Source organism: Tamandua tetradactyla, chromosome 4 (assembly GCF_023851605.1).
Source record: "Tamandua tetradactyla isolate mTamTet1 chromosome 4, mTamTet1.pri, whole genome shotgun sequence".
Taxonomy (NCBI): Eukaryota; Metazoa; Chordata; class Mammalia; order Pilosa; family Myrmecophagidae; genus Tamandua; species Tamandua tetradactyla.
Window position 1 is genome coordinate 102,405,307 of NC_135330.1, and position 20,446 is coordinate 102,425,752.

The 20,446-nt window shown below is 40.3% G+C and overlaps 1 pseudogene; it reads left to right on the forward strand.

The window, feature by feature from the left end:
- The first annotated feature begins 6,133 nt into the window (after positions 1 to 6,133).
- Positions 6,134 to 6,674, forward strand: LOC143679239 (testis development-related protein pseudogene; annotated as a pseudogene).
- The last annotated feature ends 13,772 nt before the right edge of the window (positions 6,675 to 20,446 follow it).

Below are 20,446 nucleotides of genomic sequence, written 5' to 3' on the forward strand. Positions count from 1 at the left end.
AAAAACAAAAAATAGTTTAAAATAAGATTAGTCATCGAAAGGCTGGTTTTTAATTCTGTATAGAGTAAAATATCTGTCCAATAATTTATGAAATCTGTTACTCAGATTTAGAGTGCTTCCTATATCAGCAGTCAAGTCACACTAACCAAATGCCTCATCCCAGTGCCCTGAGCAGGGTTTACAGACCTCACCCACTCACCCCCAACACCACTCAACACCCCTTCTGTCTGTAGAAATAGGTCTTGTTGAAGATCAGCCACACCCATTTGGTTACATATTTTTCCATGGCTGTTCGCAAGCAGAGCTGAGGAGTTGGCCTACGAAGCCAGGAAGTTTTACTCTCTGGCCCCTTCACAAAAGTCTACTGACCTGATGTGTCCCATGTCTGCCTGTCTTAATGCTCCCAATCTGCCCTAATTTCCTACTGAACTATTTCCTACTCTTTATATGTTGCAGACTCTGATGATCGTCATTTTACTTTCAGTATTTGACTTGGAAAAGACTTGGTGGACTTCAGTTCTTCCGAAGAAGTATGTAAGCTGTTAGCTTTCATAAAATGATCCTCATCCTTTTACCTTCTGCTTGTTTCACATGAAGGAGCGCCACTCCACCAGGTCTGGCACATGGGCTGGGCTGGGTTGTTTGCTGTACAAGTGGGCCCAGCAAAGGGGATAAAGCAGAAGATGAGTCCAGAACTTGCCCCATTTGACAACCCATAAGCCTGACACAAGGCCACTTCTGTGCCCCAAGAAAAGAGCACTTGTATTTGAAATTGCATGAAGTGTCTTCCAGTCGCCAAATTTTGCACCCATGTGATTGCTTCTGCCCGGAAGTGGCTATTCCTGATATACACAAAGACGTCATCTGGTCTACCTCAGGGGGTCTCTAGTGGGGACCCAGAAAAGGAGGCGAAGTTCCTAAGTAGAGTTCTGTATGTCCTAAACTCAACATCACTTTGTCCTGGGTTGTACATAAACAACAGTGAGAAGGTAGCAGCTCGGAGAGAAGAGGAAGGCAGGTTGATAACCATAATTGATATGTAATACATGTTGGGGATATGAAAAGCTTCTTAATAAGAGAAAAAATGTAGGAAAGAGGCTTCGAACTTAAATTATTTACTAATATCCTGACCAAACCTCTCTCTGGAACGCGGATATTTCTGGGGCTATGTAATTAATTACCGAACAGGAAAACAGTGATGAGGGGAGAAAGTGAAGGAGGTGGAAAGGAGGAAACATGGAAAGAAGAGATCTCTTCGGAGCAGGTGTTGGAAAGGAAGATAAATGAATGTTTAAGAAGGCTCTCCAGGAAGTCAGGTTCTCATGGAAAAACAGGGTTAGGGATGGTCAGGGAGGAGCCCTCGAGGGACTGAACATGAGGAGATGGGCCCGGACAGGGGTGGGAGGAGGGGTTGAAATGAGTTGCAGAGAAAGACAAATGAGATGGGAAACCACGACCATGGCTTCCAGCTTCTAGTTCATAAGTAATGGAAGAAGATCGATGATCTATTTTGTTGTAACACAATATGCAATTACTCCAAAAATGCAATGCATAATAGTAGTGCTGAGACATGGTGTTCACATTTCATGCAATTACATATTTAAACATGTTATAAGAGGGAATGAAATTTAAAATGAGGTATAAATCTAAATTTGCATTCTGTATTTTTCTTAAGAAGTCTATAAATTTACACATTTGAATTCCTTAGTCAATCTAACTCTCTTGAAACATACAATTCTGATTATTCAAACTTATATTGAACTTGCTAAAAGGTTTTAAAAATCGTCTAAGGTTCACCAATAAAAACAGGGAAATAGTCACCAAAAAAAAAAAAAATTAGATTTAGCTGTCAACTCTGGAGTGAATTACGTGGTTACTTGAGTCCCATATTTGGATTTGCTTTCAAATTTCCTGATGAAGGAACTTCCAGTCTTGGAGTGAATAATGAATTAGCTGAATATCCTAACCCCATGTTCATAGAAATAATAATGTTAAAAAATAATGAACCCAAATATACTCAACCACATTCTGAAAGTTCCTGAAAAATCCCCTTCTTTAGGATTTTTGCTGGGTTTGCAGGGGACTCACCTTGGGCAGCCCCTGTCCCTTATTGGGGGTTCTCCTTCTAGCTGTGCAGCTTCGAGATGAGGCTCCCCCTTGGTGCTCTGCGACCACAGCACCAAGGGGACCCCTGGGGCACAGTCTCTGTGCCTTGCTGTGGCCAAAAGGCACAGACCTCATCTTGTTGGTGATTAGTTCTCTTCTGCTGCGTGATACAGTAGCGCAAGCCTTGTGCCTTGGAGCCAGCCATTCTCAGTGGGCGCTGTGGGCTTGCTCCGAGCTCCTGGGCCCAGAAAACCCACCTCCATGCTTACCCTGCAGACTGTACCCCCTTGCAGTCTGGTGGACCTCCTCTCCCACCTCGGGCCCTGTCCCCTGCCAGGGGTCATCCGCCATGTGTGCCCAAAGCACTCGGACCAGTTGGGATGGTCTCTTCGCCCCATCCTGAGACCAGCAGGGGAAACGCTCGGCCTTACAGGGCTCACCAGTGGCTCAGCCCCCACCACCTGGGGGGCATCTCAGGCCTGAGGTTCACCCATGCCCAGGGCCCTGGGGCCTTTCCCCACCTCGGACTGGGGTCCATTCTCCTCATGCCTGTGGGGCTGGGGAAGATGCCAGGGCAGGTTCTGGGTCAGCCTGCCCAGCCCTGGCAGCCTGAGAGCCACTCCTCCCTCGTGGGCATGCTACTGTCGTGATAGGAAACAGGTACTTGTCCTTTTGTGTCTGGCTTAGCCTCGGAACCTTGCTACACTCCATTTCTTTTGCCTGTAAATCCCATATGAATGCTACTCACCCATCCTATCTCATTTTAAAGACTATTCCACTGGCAGGTCCTGTTATACACCCATGTTATTTGTGCTTCCTCTTTGCAGGAAGCACCATATAAGCATAGTTAACAGATTTTTAAATTTTCTCTCTTCCCTTCTAGACTAGACATTACTGGGGTTACATTTTCACCACTGGAAGTGTTGACATAAAATGAAGGGAGGTAGAAAGTAAGGAGGAAGGGAAGAGAGATGTAGGGAGGGACTGAGGGGAAGGCAAGACACCATACGTCAGTGACATTGCACAGATATTGCAGATATTGCAGGCAGCACCATAGGAAAAGGAATCTCAGGGTTGACTGGAGAGGGAAAAAAAACAATAAAAAGAGCTCACAGGAGACTAGAGGAGACAAAAGAAGAATACAACTGAGTCACTGAAAGAACCTTTGATTTTTGGTGATTTGGTGACGAGGGAAATTGGAATGGGTTGGGTATTTCATCTGCAGTTTTGAGAGTAAGCAAAGTGGGCAGGGATCAGTGGCTGGTGGAACTGCCCTGCCTGCATCCTGGAAGCATTTGACTCCCCCGTTTCCATTTGCACCTCATGGGCTGTGTCAGCAAACAACAGCTCCAGCCTTCTTTGGTTCTTGGCAATACAAACCAGCCTGAATCATAAGACAGGAAATTGAACAGACGCACACTCTCCTCTCTATGAGTGTAAGTAGCCACATGCCAGATGAAAAGGAAGTTAAGTGAATACATTATCTCACCCACTCAGAATATAGTGAGAATAGCTCACACTTGAATCAACTTGTCCTACAAGATCTATTGAATTCTTACCACTACTCTTCAATTTCATCCATCCAAAAATATCAACACAACTTTCCTCAAGGACTTGTGTGCATGTGTGTGTGTTGAGGGTAGGGGGGTGCCACTGCCTTTTCATAAATTTGACTCCTAAGCAGAGGAACTTGCAAGGGTTTGGCACCACCAGCACCCAATAAGTCAAGCTAGGTCAAAGAGAAAGTACAGGTCAGGAGGACTAGGAGACACGCAGTGAAAGGTACATTTCTCTAGAGCTAGACGCATTTGACACAAAAACCACACAATTGCTTACTGTGTGGAAGAAAGCCAAAATGTGACAGCAAAAGATTTCCACAAATAAGAAAACATAAGAGTCTTTGTAGCATTGAGTTATTTGAAAAGTAATTCAATGGTATGGCTTTATATGATAGGAAAGATGATTCCGTGGAAAAGAGAATTTACAACTGCTTGACTGGAGAAACACCAAGCACCATATGCTTGTGGCGGTTTGGAATGCTGTGTTCCCCAGAAAATCACGTTCTTAAAGCTAATCCGTTCCTCTAGGTGTGGACTCATTTAAGTAGGATCTATTGATAAGGTTACCTCAGTTAAGGTGTGGTCCAGAGTGGGTCTTAATCCTTTTACTGGAATCATTTATAAGAGAATAAAATTCAGACAAAGAGAAAGCTATGGAAGCAAAAAGATGAAAGCAACGAAACCCAGATGAGAAGGATAAGACCAGCAGATGCCACCATGTGACAGAGGAGCCCAGGATCATGGGCAGCTGGTCTTCAGGAAGAAAGCATTATCTTGATGATGCCTTGATTTGGACATTTCCATGGCCTCAAAACTATATACTCATAAGCTATAAATTCCCATAATTAAATGCAAAGCACTGATTCTAGGCCAACATGGTGATATAAACATTCCTTGAAAAAGCCTCCCTAGAGATTTAACAAGTAAAAGGGCAAATCTTATGTGCTTTTAACTCTGGAGGACAACAGAGACTGGAGAACGACTCCACAGATGCTGACAAGAAGAAATAAAGGGAGAAGCCCATAGTTTTTCCTCCTCCTCATTCAGTCCCATGTGGCTTGGGAGGGTCAGCACAGCCCCGGGTCCCTCTCACCATGGACAGAGATTGTAGAGTGACTCAGAGCGGTGAGCTAGAACCCCACACATATCCAGGGCCCTGAGTCTGCAGAAAATTAGGATGGAACACCAGCTGCTGAGCAGTACTGCAGACAAAGGGGCCCAGGGGGGAAGGGGGCCAGAGACTGATAGAACTGTTGTAACCAATTCAGTTCCATTGGCCAGGCCACCTAAAGGCAAAAGAGACTTTTCTGAAATGACCCGTCTTTCTAGATTGACTCCATTTTGCTCCCCAGGGTGGGATACAACAAAGTGGAAGAAACTGGGGACAGAAGAGCCTCACAGAGAAAAAAAATGGGGGCAGGGGCACTTAAGCTGAACTGCCATAAGATAGGATGGATCCCAGAACTGAATAGTGTAAGGAAAACAGGACACTGAGTGAGGGGGAGTATTTAAGCAAATTGCAGGAGCTGGGGAGAAAAGTCTGCACAAAAACAAACAAGCAAATCCTGTGAAGAGATAGAGATAGAAAAAAGAAAACTCTCTCATGGAGGTGAAAGAATTGCACAAAAAGTGCAATCTTAAAAGTGTGCCACATATCCAGGGCAAGAATCAAATGAAGAAATGAGAAAAAATGAACAGTTGAGCCGAGAATGTTAGTTGCGTACCCCAGAAAAGCCATGTCCTTTCATCTTGATTCAATATTGTTTAGAATGGAACTTTTTATTAGATTGTTTCCATGAACATTGACCCACTCAATTGTTGATGTGATGTTTTGATTAGATGGAGATATGACTCTGTCCATTCAGATGGGTCTTGATTAGTCTATTGGGGTACTTTAAAAGGGGTGACATTTTGGAGGAAGCTCAGATGCTTGGAGTGTTAAGAGAGAGAGCAGATGCACCTGAGACCCGGAAAGAAAATGCCCCTGGGGAAGCTGTTTGAAGCCAGAAGCCAAAGACCCCAGCAGACACCAGCCACGTTCCTTCCCAGCTGACAGAGGGGACCTTTCTTGAGTCCTATTGACCTTTCTCGAGCCAAGCTGTCTTTCTCTGGATGCCTTAGTTTGGACATTTGTCTAGCCTTAGAACTGTAAACTCGCAACTTAATAAATTCCTTTTTAAAAGCCATTCCATTTCTGGTATATTACATTGCAGCTGCTTGAGCAAACCAATATACATGGGCTAGTCCAAAGGTCTAGAACAAGCTGGAACAAACATCAGAGAAGAGCCTTAATGAAAAGCCAGCAACAGCTCTGGGAGCTAACAGGGCAGAACCCACTGGCCGGCGGCAGAGGCAGCAGCTAGCGCTGGGGGTCCAGTGCAGGGGACGCCGAGCATCCACCCGTTGGCCAGTGCCCTGCGGAGAAGGGAGAAGACAGACCCCAACGCCCGGAGACCCTGCCCCGGAGCATGTGGGAGCTGAACAAGAGCCAAGTGCGTCTGGGTGACTCCCGCCAGGAGGAGGTCCGTCTGCGGGAGGGGACGCCACTGCGCAGGTTCAGTTTCCCAGTCAGTTTCCCAGGTTGGAAGGAAGTGACTTCTCTGCTTAATGAGGATGATGAACAGCATCTGCTTGAAAGATGGCACTCCCCCAGGTCTGAAGGAACTAATGTACGATTGAAGGAAGAGTTGAAGACAAAGAAGAAATCTGGATTTGGGGACAATTTGGTTTTAAGACAGAATTATACAGTCTAAAAAACCAGATGAGATCGAAGGTTGGGAGCCTCCAAAAATTGCTCTTGAAGATGTAGCAGCTGATTCAAGTGACACCTTGAGTGACCATGTGTCCTGGCCAGCCTGGGAAGAGGATACTAAAGGCTCTACTGAATATACTACCCTGGCCAGCTCAGGTGATAGCTCCAAGTGGTGCATCAAATCAGCTGGAAAGTTGGTCAGTACTAAACGGCAAAGCAAAGGTAATCTTACTGATAACTGGGAAGAACTGGAGTGACAGTATAAAAGGAAAGTCTTCATAAAAGGAAAAGTCCATACTGTCCATTTATTTTCAAACCAGTGTTGGCCTGATTATGCACCTTTATATTTCATTTTATTAAGATTCTTTGAGTTTGCTAGTATCATAGTATTTTTTATTAGTGTATCATCGAGTTGTTTGGTCTGTTTTCCATATTTAAAAAAGTGAAGAATCTTGTTTTGTGCCTCTGTTTCACATTTGGAATTTTATTGTCATAGGTTGAATTTTGAAATTCCCAAACATACTGTGATTCTTCGGTGAATATATACAAGGGTTGTACATTTGGTTGTCTTATCAATACTACTTAAAATCTATGTTTTGCTGAAACTGGGATGTGAATTTTTGATGCTGTCCTTAAGATATCAGGTATGATTTGCAGTTTGCCACAAAACTCTGTTCATGTCATCCTTAGTTTTTAGTTCTGTTTCAGAATTTACATACTTTATTCTTGCATGCAACATATATGTACAGTCTGTGAAACACAAGGATGTACCAGTTGTGCGGTTCTTTTCTGTTAACCAGATAATTAACAATCCAGGTGGCAAAAGGAATCTTCCAAATGTTAAATGTGTATCAAATTAAAATGCCTTATTATTAAAGTAAATAATATGTGAACGAATTAAATAATGGAATAGCAAAGGTTATGTTTGAGTAGTCAGTTTAAAAATGTACATCTTCTTTTGCCTTAGGGAAGCATACCTTCCAGCGTGCACATTGTATAGGGAATGGTGGTTCCTGTTTTGAGATTTTGCTTTTTACTTCTCCTAAATTTTTAAATATTGATTGATCTTTATTTTCTTCTAAAAATGTGTTCTCTTTTTTGTTTATACATTAATGAGTGCTATAAATTATAGATAAATGTTAGTAACTTAATGCTTTCAATTTTGTTTCGAAAGCATTAACTTGCTCACTGTAGAATTTGGATTGTATATCAAATATTAGAAGTGCCTTTTTTCTATTATACCCAGGATGGTGTTTTTCAAAATGAAATATTATTGTGATTGATGTTATATCTGTAGGAAATTGTTTTTTTCCTCCCATAGAATAATTCATGGTTAATTTGAGAATATCACTGTGGAATTATTTCTCTCTCTCTTTCATACAGATTAAAACTATCTGTAGACTTACTAGTTGTCTTTGAAATTGGGATCCTATATATCAGGTATACAAGTTGTGGTAGTTTGATTCAGTTGTCAACTTGGCCAAGTGAAAGCACCTAGTTCTGCTGCTGTGGGCATGAGCCAATGGTACGTGAACCTCATCTGTTGCTGATTGCATCTGCAGTCAGCTAGGAGGCATGCCTGCTGCAATGAATGATGTTGGATTTAATTGGCTGGTGCTTAAATGACAGAGCACAATATAGCACAGCCCAAGCAGCTCAGCATACCTCATCTCAGCACTTGCAGCTCAGCCTAGGCCTTTGGAGATGCGGAAAGGAATCACCCCGGGGAAAGCTGTTGGAACCCAGAGGCCTGAAGAGAAGGCCAGCAGAGGTCACCCTGTGCCTTCCCATGTAAGAAAGAACCTCAGTTGAAAGTTAGCTGCCCTTCCTCTGAAGAGCTAATGAAATAAATCCCCTTTTATTAAAAGCCAATCCATCTCTGGTGTGTTGGCATTCTAGCAGCCAGCAAACTAGAACACAAGTTAATGTGTCTCTAGCAATAAGGCTCTTATCAAGCAAGTGGTGCAAATATTCACCTTAGGTAAAAGTGATTTGAAAGAAGAGATGTGTGTGTTTGTATATATATATATTTGTTGTTGTTAAAAACAAAACGAAATGCCTCCAGTTACACTATGCTCTCCCCTCGCATAAAAAAACAAAACACACAGTCCTTAGATTGTTGATTGTACACCTTTGTGTTGTTTCATTTAAGTAACTATTCCATTTAGCATTCCTTTGGAATATCTGAACATGACTGGTGGCAAAACACATTGTAGTACAACATAGTATATAAGTAAATGAATATATATATATTTTAATAGAAAAAGAAGTTTACTTGGCAAAGCCTTGAAAGAGGGACATGTTTTAAAGTGGTATTAAAATACAAATTCTAGTTTTTGTTAGAACCTGGAAATTGTTTCATAATGTAGAAAAAAGCTTATTCTTTTTAAGGTAATAACTGAGTTGAAAAATTTAGTTTCCTCAGGTAAATAATTTGATTTACAGATTAAGCTTTAGTCTCTTAAAAAAATGCTTGTATGATTGTACAGACATGTAGCATTTCATGATTTATATAAATATTTTAAAGTAGGAGCTGGGTTAAATTGTCTTTGGCTAATACTGTCTTGAGGCACAGGGAAGTAAATGATGTATTTGAGACTCTGAAAATTTTATTACTATGTGAGAAGGCTGGGAATGACATTTCCTTCACTCTTTTAGGAGTTCTGTAGTACTGTGACCAGCAAGTTTGTTATGCCTCATATTGTTAAGTGCCTGTAATTCACCTTAGTAATGTATTTGTGATGGTCATTTGGCAAAACAGTACTTTCTCAAAATTTGAAGGCAGAGGCAAATTAGGATTGGAATATGAGCTGTAAATCAAATTTTTCTTATCTACAGAGATCTATTACTATAAAAATGAATTTTTTCTTCTGTATCTGATTAAATTAGAATGACTATGTTTGTGATTGTTAATATAAGTATTTATTGGGGTGCTTTGGGAGCAAAATATTTTTTCTTGAGAGAACTTACCAAAGCTTTATTATTTTCACAGGTTAATGAGAAAATAAGGTTTCGATTTGGGAGTATTTGCTTGAATTCTGTAAACGCACAAGATCATTCAGTGTGTGAAGAAAGAGTTGTCTGTACGCTTTATACTGTTGTTTTATTATTTCTTTGTAATAGAAAAAGCATTCAGCTTCAAAGAAAATAGGATCATTCTTAATGCTGAGGTTTTTTTAAAGTAAAAATATTGTTAGTATTGTTTTTATCCTCTTTCATTATTAGTTTGCATGATTATTGGCATCTACTTAAATATAAATGCTGATATGGCTTTAAGTAATCACTTAGAGCTAATGACACTTTTCTTGACATTTTAAACCTTATTTTAAAATGTAAACAATGTATGTAGACTTTTTCATAGAATAAATGAACAATTTCCACTTAAAAAAAGTCAACAACAATAAAACCTTAGACTAGAGGGAAAAACTGACCTTCAGAGTTAACCTATCAAGAGAATCAGATGCTTATGCATCAGCAAAAACTCACAAGCTATGCTAAGAAACATGACAAAATTGTGCCTCAGTCAAGGGAAAACCTAAAACTTCAGAGGAGATTCAGAAATTGGACAACTAATCAAAGATGTTCAAACAAATCTCCTAAACCAGTTCAAGGAGATGAAGGAAATATGCATAAAGAGATAAGGATATTAAGAAGACAATGTGTGAGCATAAAGAAGAATTTAAAATAGATTATGGAGATGAAAGGCACAATAGTAGAGATTAAAAATACAATAGAGGCACACAACAGCAATTTGATAGGCAGAAGAAAGAATCAGCAAACTAGAAAACAGGACAATCAAAGTCATGTGGTCAGAAGAACAGATATAAAAAAATAGAAAAAAATTGAGCAGTGTCTCAGGGAATTGGAAGTTAACATGAAGCACACAAACATACATGTAATGGAGGTCCCAGAAGGAGAAAACAAGGGGAAAAGAGCAGAAAGAATATTTGAGGCAGTAATAGCCAAAAATTTCCCAACTCTTATGAAAGAAATAAATACACATGTCCAACAAGCACAACATACTCCAAACAGAATAAATTCTGATAAACCTACTCTGACACACATATTAATCAAAACATCATAATGCTAAAGATAAAGAGAGAATCCTGTAAGCAACAAGAGAAAAGTGGTTTACTACACTCAAGTGATGCTTAATAAGATTAAATCCCAACATCTCATCAGAAACATAGAGGTGAGAATGGAATGGTATGATATATTTAAAGTACGGAAAGGGAGAAACTGCCAGCCAAATATTCTTTATCTGGCAAAACTGTCTGTTTTAGTTAGCTAATGCTATCCGAATGCAATACACCAGAGATGGACTGGCTTTTATAAAGAGGATTTATTAGTCATAAATTACAGTTCTTTGGAGGAAAGACAGCTGGCTTTCCTCTGGCTTTCTCTGTCACATGGGAAGGCACACGGTGATGTCTGCTGACCTTCCCGCCTGGTTTCTGGGTTCAAATGGCTTTCCCCAGGGTGATTTATTTCTGTATCTCTAAACATTTGGGTGTGAGCTGGCTCTGAGCTCTGAACTGAGATGTGCTGTGCTGTGCTGTGCTGTGCTGAGCTACACTGATCTCTCTTCTGACCTCTTCCTTTTAATCTGCTAGTTAATTAAATTAAACATCACTCATTGTGGAAGGCACTCCCATTGGCCAACTGCAGATGTAATTGGCCATAGATGAATTTCACATGCTGATGATTTAAGCCCACAGCACCAGAACTGGGTACTATCACCTGGCCAAGTTGATGCCTGAACCTAACTACTACAGTGTCCACACCTTGTCATCTTGGAAACTATACAAATCACCCTAAACCATACTTAATCCCCAAATAGAAAACAATAACAGATATGTTTTTCACACTCTCGAAATAGAAAACAATGACTTTTTTTTTAGCTAACAATGCTCATCAGTCCTGCATACATTGCGCATATTCTTTCCACATACAAAATATATTCATTTCATCACAATATCACAAAAGCCTTAAATCATCTTAGTAACAATGCAAATTCACTACCAACTCAAAAATAGTACACAAATTCATCAAAGTCAGTTACAGGCATGGTCTACCTTAAAGCAAAATTCTTCTCTGGCAGTGGAGCTTAGACTCGACCATAACTTAGACCTGTTATCTGCTTTCAATGCACAGAGATGGAACTCCCATAGGATGAATGGTCCCACTGCCATAGAAAGAAATTAGAAGGAAAACAGTGGTCACCAGAACTAAACAATTCCAAAGCCTGCAGGGAAAACTCCATTAGACTTCAAAGTCTGAAAGTCATTCAGCCTCAGGACTTTAGAAAGTGGCAGCCCACCCTTTCCAAGGGTCTACACAGTGACCCTGCTCTCTCCAAATGCTTGGATGAGGGGTGCAACATTGAGGAACATTGGGGAGATCATCTTCTCCTTGGTCCCACCTTCCTCAAGCATCTGGGTGGCACCCGAATTCTCTGCCATCTCCAGGGCACATGTTCAACGTCTTCAGAACAATGGGGTGGCAGCCAGGGTCCCCCCAACCCCCAGGGAATGTAATCCACCCTCTCTGAGGCCTGGGACACCAGACTCTTCCTGAACATCAAGTCAGAATGCCCACCTCTTTCTCTGGTGTAAACTCACCCCTTCCACATGGACAGGTGGATCTACTCTCATGGCCCAAAGTTCCTTGGCTTCAGACTCTGCTCCTGAGGCCATCCTTCCTTCAATCTGTCCCTTTTCTGTCCCTTTTATTCATACTGGAAGTGGCTCCATTTATAAAGGTCTCGCAAGAAATTTGTTAACTTGGTGTGCAGCTTATAGGGGTTGGAGCCATCAGACAATAGGACCTTCCACAAATCCTTTCTGGATAATTCCATCTCCTATATTTGTCCTGTTTATCAACTGGTTCCATGTTTGGTTAAATCCTCATGCAGGGTACTATTCTCTTGGGTCTCACTTTCTGGAAATCCAGAATTTTCAAGGCCATCATTTTCTCATTTCTTTGCACCCAAAATTTCAGTCCTTGGCCTATCCCTTTCTTGTTGCATTTTACTATAAGTTACAAGGAGAAAACAGGCTGCGTCCTCCACCTTTAGCTTAGAAATTCCCTCAATCAAATATCCCAGATCATCACGTTCAAATTCTCCCTTCTACCAAGCACCAAGACTCAATTTTGCCAAACTGGGCACCGTCACCTGGCCACGTTGACACCTGAACCTAACTACTATGCTCTCTTTCAAAAACAAGGGAGAGTTGAAGTTTTCACAGATAGACAGAAACTGAGACTTTTCATCAATAGGAGGCCTGCCCAACAAGAAACACTAAAGGGAGTTCTGCAGTTGAATGGAAAAGACAGGAGAGAGTGGCTCAGAGTGGAGTGAAGAAATAAAGATTAGCTGTAAGGCTAAATAAAAGTATAAATGCAAAACCCAATAGTAGGGGGTGCAAGGGTAGTTCAATGGTAGAGTTCTTGCCTGCCATGCAGGAGACACAGGTTCGATTCCCAGCCCATGCACTTACCCGCCCCCCAACAAAAAAATTCAACAAATGGTGCTGCAGTAAAACGATAGTCACATGGAAAAGAATGAAATGTGACCCCCACCATATAGCATACAAAAAAATAAAGCCAATAGTACTATATCCTCAATTACAACTCCTCACTTTAATTCATATAAGAATCAGAATATAACTGAACAAGAAGAAGGCATATTCCTGAAAACATATGCAAAATATAAAGCGGTAAGTGGGATGAAAACAGCATAAGGGGAGGAAACAGAGGGATATGAGGGCAGAGAACATGTGTGCTATTGAAGCTAAGTTAGTATCTTTTCAAAGTGCTAGATTATTAAGATGCAGGCTATTTTCTCTCTGCGGAAATAAAAAGAATCAGACATCCACACACATGCATCTATGCAGACGCACACTGAGGTCATGAGGAAAATAATCCAATAAGGAGTCTCCTGCTTGCACTTTCAAGAGTCTGTACTCAGACATTCCCCCTGGCTGTTATTCAGGCTATCACTTCAGTCTTGTCACTTTGCTAAACCTGCAGAATCTTCCAAGATATCTTCTGTTCTCTGAATCATTTTCCTTTCAGTTGATAACATCTAACCTATTTCTTTAAGTGTATTAGTTCCTTGAAATCTCCCACGTCATAAGAAGCCATCTTCCGTGCTTCTTATCTTTCATTTCAAAATTTTGTCCAGAAGCTTACACTTATGACTATTCTATCTGCAATTTGTCTCTCAGGGTATGAAGATGGCTTTCTACATAGTTCAGTTTATTATTGCCCCTCCTCAACTGTGCAGATTGATTGCTTCTCTCCAAATTTCCACCCACTGTGATAAGCACATTTCAAGGTCAGCTAGGGAGCTAGCAGAATACATGCAGGAAGTATAACTGTACGTTTTTCCTTCTAAAGGTCGTGGCTTCTCCCCTTTGTCCATGGAAGGTAATTTTGTAAACAGACACTGAAACACACTGTTCCAAATCTTTATTGCAACTTCGAACTACCTTTAAAAAGGAGAGCCTGGAGATATTTCTCAGAGGATGGAAACATCACCATATGTGAAATCCAAACAATAAATAGTCAACCTTGAAGTGCAGGATCAGAGGGGAATTTCAAATGTGCTGGGACTTTCCCATTCCAAAGAAAGTAGCCTAGGATACATTCACGTATGTTCAAAATCATATATGTGCATGTGTACATACATATGCATAATGCATTGCATTTTTTAATAAAAAAGAATTAACAACAATTTAAAATCTTTTCAATATGACATTGGTTGAATAAACAATGGCATATCCATGCTGTGGAGCAGTATGCAGCCAGGCAAATAATGGATAAAAATTCTCTTTAATAAATATTAAGTAAAACAGCAAAGAGCAAAGCAATGCATTTAGTCTGCTACCATTTGTGTAAAATGAAGAGCATATAATATACTATGTGTGTGTTTCTTCTTAAGTATGGCATACGAATTCCTGGAAAACCTACGTTCTGAAAAGTCATACCTTAAAAATGAAAGAGGGGCGGGCCACGGTGGCTCAGCAGGCATGAATACTCGCCTGTCATGCCAGAGGACCCGGGTTCAATTCCCGGTGCTTGCCCATGTTTTAAAAAAAAAAATGAAAGAGGTTTTGGAAAGAGTAGGGATATACCACTTATAAGAATCCTTCTTTGCAAGATATAACAAAAACAACCTTGGTATTTTGGTGTAAAACCTAAAGAGTCCTGGCAGGCAGTATTTTATAGAGGGTATTTAAGATGCATAAAAACAGCACAGTAGAGGGCAGTGCGACAGTGGCTCAGTGGCAGAATTCTTGCCTGCCTTGCCGGAGACCCAGGTTTGTGCAGTGGAATTTCTGGCTTGTGGGCATTGAAACAAAGCATAAGGTTATAGAGCTCTGAGCCCTCGGATTGGCTAGGAGGGCACAGAAGGAAGTGTGGCCTGCCAAGCCCAGAGCCCCCAGGTGGGGGGGGGGGTACATCTCTGGGTTGACGGGGCTAGTGTAGATCCCCAATATTTACTTTCTTAAAAATGAACTGCAAGTGTTCCCAGCTATGGAACCTCAAGCTGAAGGCATTTCCTCAGCATTGAAGAATATTATTCTACTCCCTGTATTCCTGTTTCTTTTCCCAGGGGGGAAAAATCAATACAGCTTCCAAGTTATACTGACATAATTTCATTCTTTACTTTCCACTGGTACCGTAGCAATCACTGTTGTGGCAGAGCAAAGTATGGGCTGTATGTACTTGCGCATGCATGAAAAGAACCCCTCTGGAAAGGTAAGCAATGATCTGCTCCCACTGATTACTCTAAAGAAGGGAACAGAATAATAGGGGATGGATGGAGAGAGACTTTTCACTGTCTATTCTTGAATCTGAACCACTTGAATTTGAATTTTGAACCACTTGAATAAGTTTTGTGCATTCAAGAAAGAATTAAAATAAATCCAAAAAATGTTTAACTCCCTCTAATCAAATATAACCTGATAAATATAAAAATAACCTGGTTGGAGATTGCTATAAAATGCACACGTTATGGATCAAAGTTGAGGAATAGTGAGAGAAGACAACAGAGTTTCCAGTTTAGAAAGGAAAGACACAACCTAAAATCTCCCTACTGCACCCTGTGTAAGAGCTGCTGACACACACGTCACCTCATCCTCATGGTTATTAATGAAACTGAAATGCTTCAAACCCCATCAACCAAAATACCAGAAAATAGACCATCATTCCCTAAAAGCAAAGACAGTTAGGGTTTTTGAGTTCCCTGATTCCTGTAGCTCTTCTGACCACAAAAGGTCATACCAGCATCTTCACTCTCATCCCAGCTGTGTTGGAGAAGACAAGCACCTGAGACAGGAGGAGAAAGAGGAAGACCGTGGTGGAAAAATATCAGTAGGAAATAACACGTTAGGACTGAACAAGAGCCAGCTACCGAGAGTGTCCACAGCTTGTCCTGATTGCCTGTTGGCTGCAGAGTATAAAGGTGAGCTTAAAGCTTCGTAAAATATGGTAATTTGATGTAAGCCTTTTAAGAAAGAGAGTTCTGAGTTTAAAGCCAATGGGCAAAACCATAAAAGGAAATACAGGTATATTCAGACATGAAAACTTATTATTTTTCATCAGAAGATCGACAAAAGGAAAATTTGTAGTAACTGTATGCATGTATGTATTTATTTATTTATTTATTTTTGCATGGGCAGGCACTGGGAATCAAACCCAGGTCTCCGGCGAGGCAGGTGAGAACTCTAACTGCTGAGCCACCGTGGCCTGCCCAGTAGCTGTATTTTTAAAGGACAATGAGCTAATAAAACTGTATGCTTATCATTAAGAAAAGAATTAAGGAACAAATACATGATTCAAAGATAATTCTTGAATAGAAAATATAGTTCATAGATGAAACTATGGGAATAATTAAAGAAATACACACTGGCATAATGAAAATTCATTTTGCTAGCCAAGTATAATTTAACTACATTAAATTGTAGTATTTAATGCAGCCTTCCCCGGTATCCTACATCTTTTTTCTGCACGCACAATCAGGGGCCCCAAAGTATACACCAATAGTCTTCTTTATTTCATCTACCTAGTGCTTCATTTGAATTATCACTATTAAACTACTGTCACCTTTACCAAACTGCAAGCTCCCCAAGGCTGGGTGCTGTGCCATGCCATTCATTGCATTTTCAGGCCTTAATACAGGAAAGCATAGACTGCAAGAATTTAACAAATATCTGTTGAATGGATTAATGAATTAATAAGCAGGTGAATCACTGGAGACTGAATTAGTTCAGTCTTTCTGCTTTCTTTTTAACTTTGTACTGTGAGCATTTTCAAACATAAACAATTACCCATCACCCATCTTCAACAGTTATCGATTTCTCACCCAACGTATTTAAACTATCCTCTCCTATTCTGGTTCCCTTCCAGCTGGATTATTTTAAGGCAAATGACAGATTTCAAATAATTCCACCAGTAAATAATAGCCACAATAATATTATTGTAGCTATACAATTGTAAAGAGTTTTAATATCCCCTAAAACCTAGTCACACATTTCCATGTGCCTCAAAAATATTTTCAGAGCTGATGCATTTGTGTTAGACCCTCAGTGATGCCTACACATTGCATATGTTAGGATTGTTATGAGTTCCCTGGTTCCCAAAGCCCTTCTATGGTTGTGAAATATGCTTTAGCCTCCTGCAGTTTGCCTTCTCTGGCACGTTTTATGCCATTTATTTATTGAAGAAATGGAGTTATTTGCCCAGCAGAATTTCTCATTTTCTAGTTAGGTAATTGCATCATTTTGGTGCCATTCCATATTTTTTCCATTTCCCATACTTCCGTGGACTAAATTAGATGTGGAGGTTTAAGCAGATTTATGTACAATTTTTTATTTTCTCAAGAATGTTTCATAAGTGATGGTGTGTGCTTCCTGTAGCATCAAATCAGGCTCAGAGGTTTGGTTTTCCTCTTTTAAGATTGCTCAGAAGCATGTGAACTCACTGCCCTCCCCCGCTACGTGGGACATGACTCCCAGGGGTATAAGTCTCCTGGCAACGTGGGACAGAATGCCTGGGATAAGCCAGGACTTGGCATCAAGGGATTGAGAAAACCTTCTTGACCAAAAGGGGAAAGAGAGAAATGAGATAAAATAAGGGTTCAGTGGCTAAGAGATTTTAAACAGAATTGAGAGGTTATTCTTATGCATTAAATAGATGTCCCTTTTCCATTTATGGTGTATTGGAGTGGCTAAAGGGAAGTACCTGACACTGTAGAGCTGTATTCCAGTAGCCTTGATTCTTGAAGATGATTGTATAATGATACAGCTTTCACAATGTGACTGTGTGATTGTGGGAACCTTGTGTCTGATGCTCCTTACATCCAGGGTATGGACAGATGAGTAAAAAATACGGATATAAATAAATAAATAATAGGGAGGACAAAGGGTAAAATAAATTGGGTAGATGGAAACACTAGTGGTCAATGAGAGGGAGGGGTAAAGGGGTATGGTATGTATGAGTTTTTTCTTTTTTCTTTTTATTTCTTTTGCTGGAGTGATGCAAATTTCTAAAAAATGATCATGGTGATGAATACACTGCTATGTAATGATATTGTGAGCCATTGATTGTACACCATGTATGGAATGTTTTTATGTCAAGAATATATATTTGTGTGTTAAGTTTTTACATTAAAAATAAAAAATAAATTAAAAAATAAAGATTGCTCAGAGGACAGAACCCTAACCTATTTATTAGAAATTTCCCTTCCGATGGTTTTAGCACACATCGGTGATTTTCCTATACCCTTTATTTTATTTGGGGTGGTGAAATGGTGATTTTATAATTCTGTAATGTCTTTGGCACTGTATTTTTTCCATAAAGAACCTCCCTTCATCAAATACTTCGTTTTCCTATAATACAGCTTAAAGAGGAAAGATAGAAAGGACTTGATTCTTACTCTCCATTTGAGAACTTTTGTGATAATAACTTGGTGAACTAGCAACCTCCATAGGTGAGTAGTGACTTTTTTGGTTTGTTTTGCTGTTTTGGGGTTCTTTTCCCTTTTTTGTCCCCCGTGATACTTTTTCTTTTTTTTTTTTTTTGAAGGTTTAATTGAGGTTTATTCACGTACCATATGTTCCATCCAAAATATAAAATCACTTCTCACAGTATCCTCAATTAGCTGACCAATCATCACACTCAATTTTAGACCATTTCCATTGCTCTAAAGAGCAAAAGGACAGCTAGACACACGAAAAGAAACCCAGTGTTTTGGGTTTCTTTCGGTAGCATTGGACTATTAGTTTCTTAGGGCTGCCATAACAAGGCACCACAAGCGAGGTGGCATGGAACAATTAAAACGTCTTTTGTTTATTTTCTCTTCTTTATTCAAGTTGTAGAAGCTGGATGTCTGAAATCAAGGTATGGGCAATGCTGTACTCCCCCTTCAGGCTCCTACAGAGGGTCCCTCCTGGCCTCCACCAGCATACCAGGGCCTGTGGCTGCCTCACCCCAATCCCTGCCTCCGCCTTCCTCGGTCTTCTCACCTGTGTGTACCTCCGCGCCATGTGGCTTCTCTGGGTGCTCCTCTGTGTCTTTACTTCTTCAAAGGATGCCAGGCATGTTGAATGAAGGTCCACCCTAACCCAGAGTGGCCTCATCCCAATGTGATTCCATCTGCAAAGACTCTTTCCAAGTAAGGCCATTTTCCCAGGTCCTGGGGTTAGGACTTCAACATTCTTTTAGGAGGACACAATTCAACCCACAACAACTACAAATTCCGATAGATTTATAGGCACGATGCATTCAATCCATAGTCATTATTCCTTTCAATGACTCAGTTGTCCCTTCAGGTTGGCCCTGTGTCTTTTTTGACTTGAGTTCAGCATCTGAAATACAGGCTCAGCTTACAGTTCTGCTGCCTTGTTCTTAAAATCGACCATTTCTCCAAAGGATCCTGATTCCTTTGCCACAAGTAAATGACACTTGAAGACAGCAATCTGAGAACAAAGAGGCTTATTTCTATTGGTTTATTGTTGCCTCTGGGCCATCTCAGTGCATTGCACTAGGAAATATGTATCTTTTAGAAAAAATAAATCATAGTATTTGTATTCAGAATTTAAAGTACAAGATTTTGCTTTTTTGATTTTTTATCTGTATCTTTTATTCTTATAATAAAAGCCCCAGTTCCCAATGATGTCAACAAATTTTTTATTTGTTTTACCCTATAAAATATATTTTGAAATTAAAAATACCCAATAAAATTAGTAAAAATATTATTACAAAATGTAGTCTGTGGTTATTTATGTCCATAGGCTATATCTGATGAGATATACATAGTTAAAATACTGTGTTTAAAAATAGCTGGAAATAATTTTGTTCTCTGTGGTTATGTCACCAACTTGATAAATAGGTTAAATTGCTTCAATATGTTTTCAATTTTTAAGGATTACTTGGTTTACCTTTAGATTAAATTTTGATTTTTAACCATACAAAACATTTACATGGTTCCAGGTTTGTCTGGAATGATGCCCCAATAAATCCCAGAATGATTTGAACAGTGAATAAAAATGTATTTGCAAAGTTCCCTTGGGGGAATGGTGAGGAGGAGGGAAAATTCAACTTCCCCATTTGAAGAAGGCCTGATATTCTTGCAAGCAGTGAAAACAACAAAATAAATAGGCTGAGCCCCCAAACTTGGAGTTTGTTCATATAAAATTTATCCCCGCAAAGCATAGGCTAAGCCTACTTAAAATTAGGCCTGAGAGTCACCCCAGAGAACCTCTTGTTGCTCAGATATGGCCTATCTCTCAGCGAACATGGCAAGCAAACTCATTGCCCTCCCCCTGTCTACGTGGGACATGACTCCCAGGGGTGTGGACCTTCCTGGCAGTGTGGGAGAGATATCCTAGAATGAGCTGGGACTCGGCATCAAGGGATTGAGAAAACCTTCTTGACTGAAAGGGGGAAGAGAGAAACAAGACAAAATAAAGCACCAGTGACTGAGAGATTTCAAACAGAGTCGAGAGGTTATCCTGGGCGT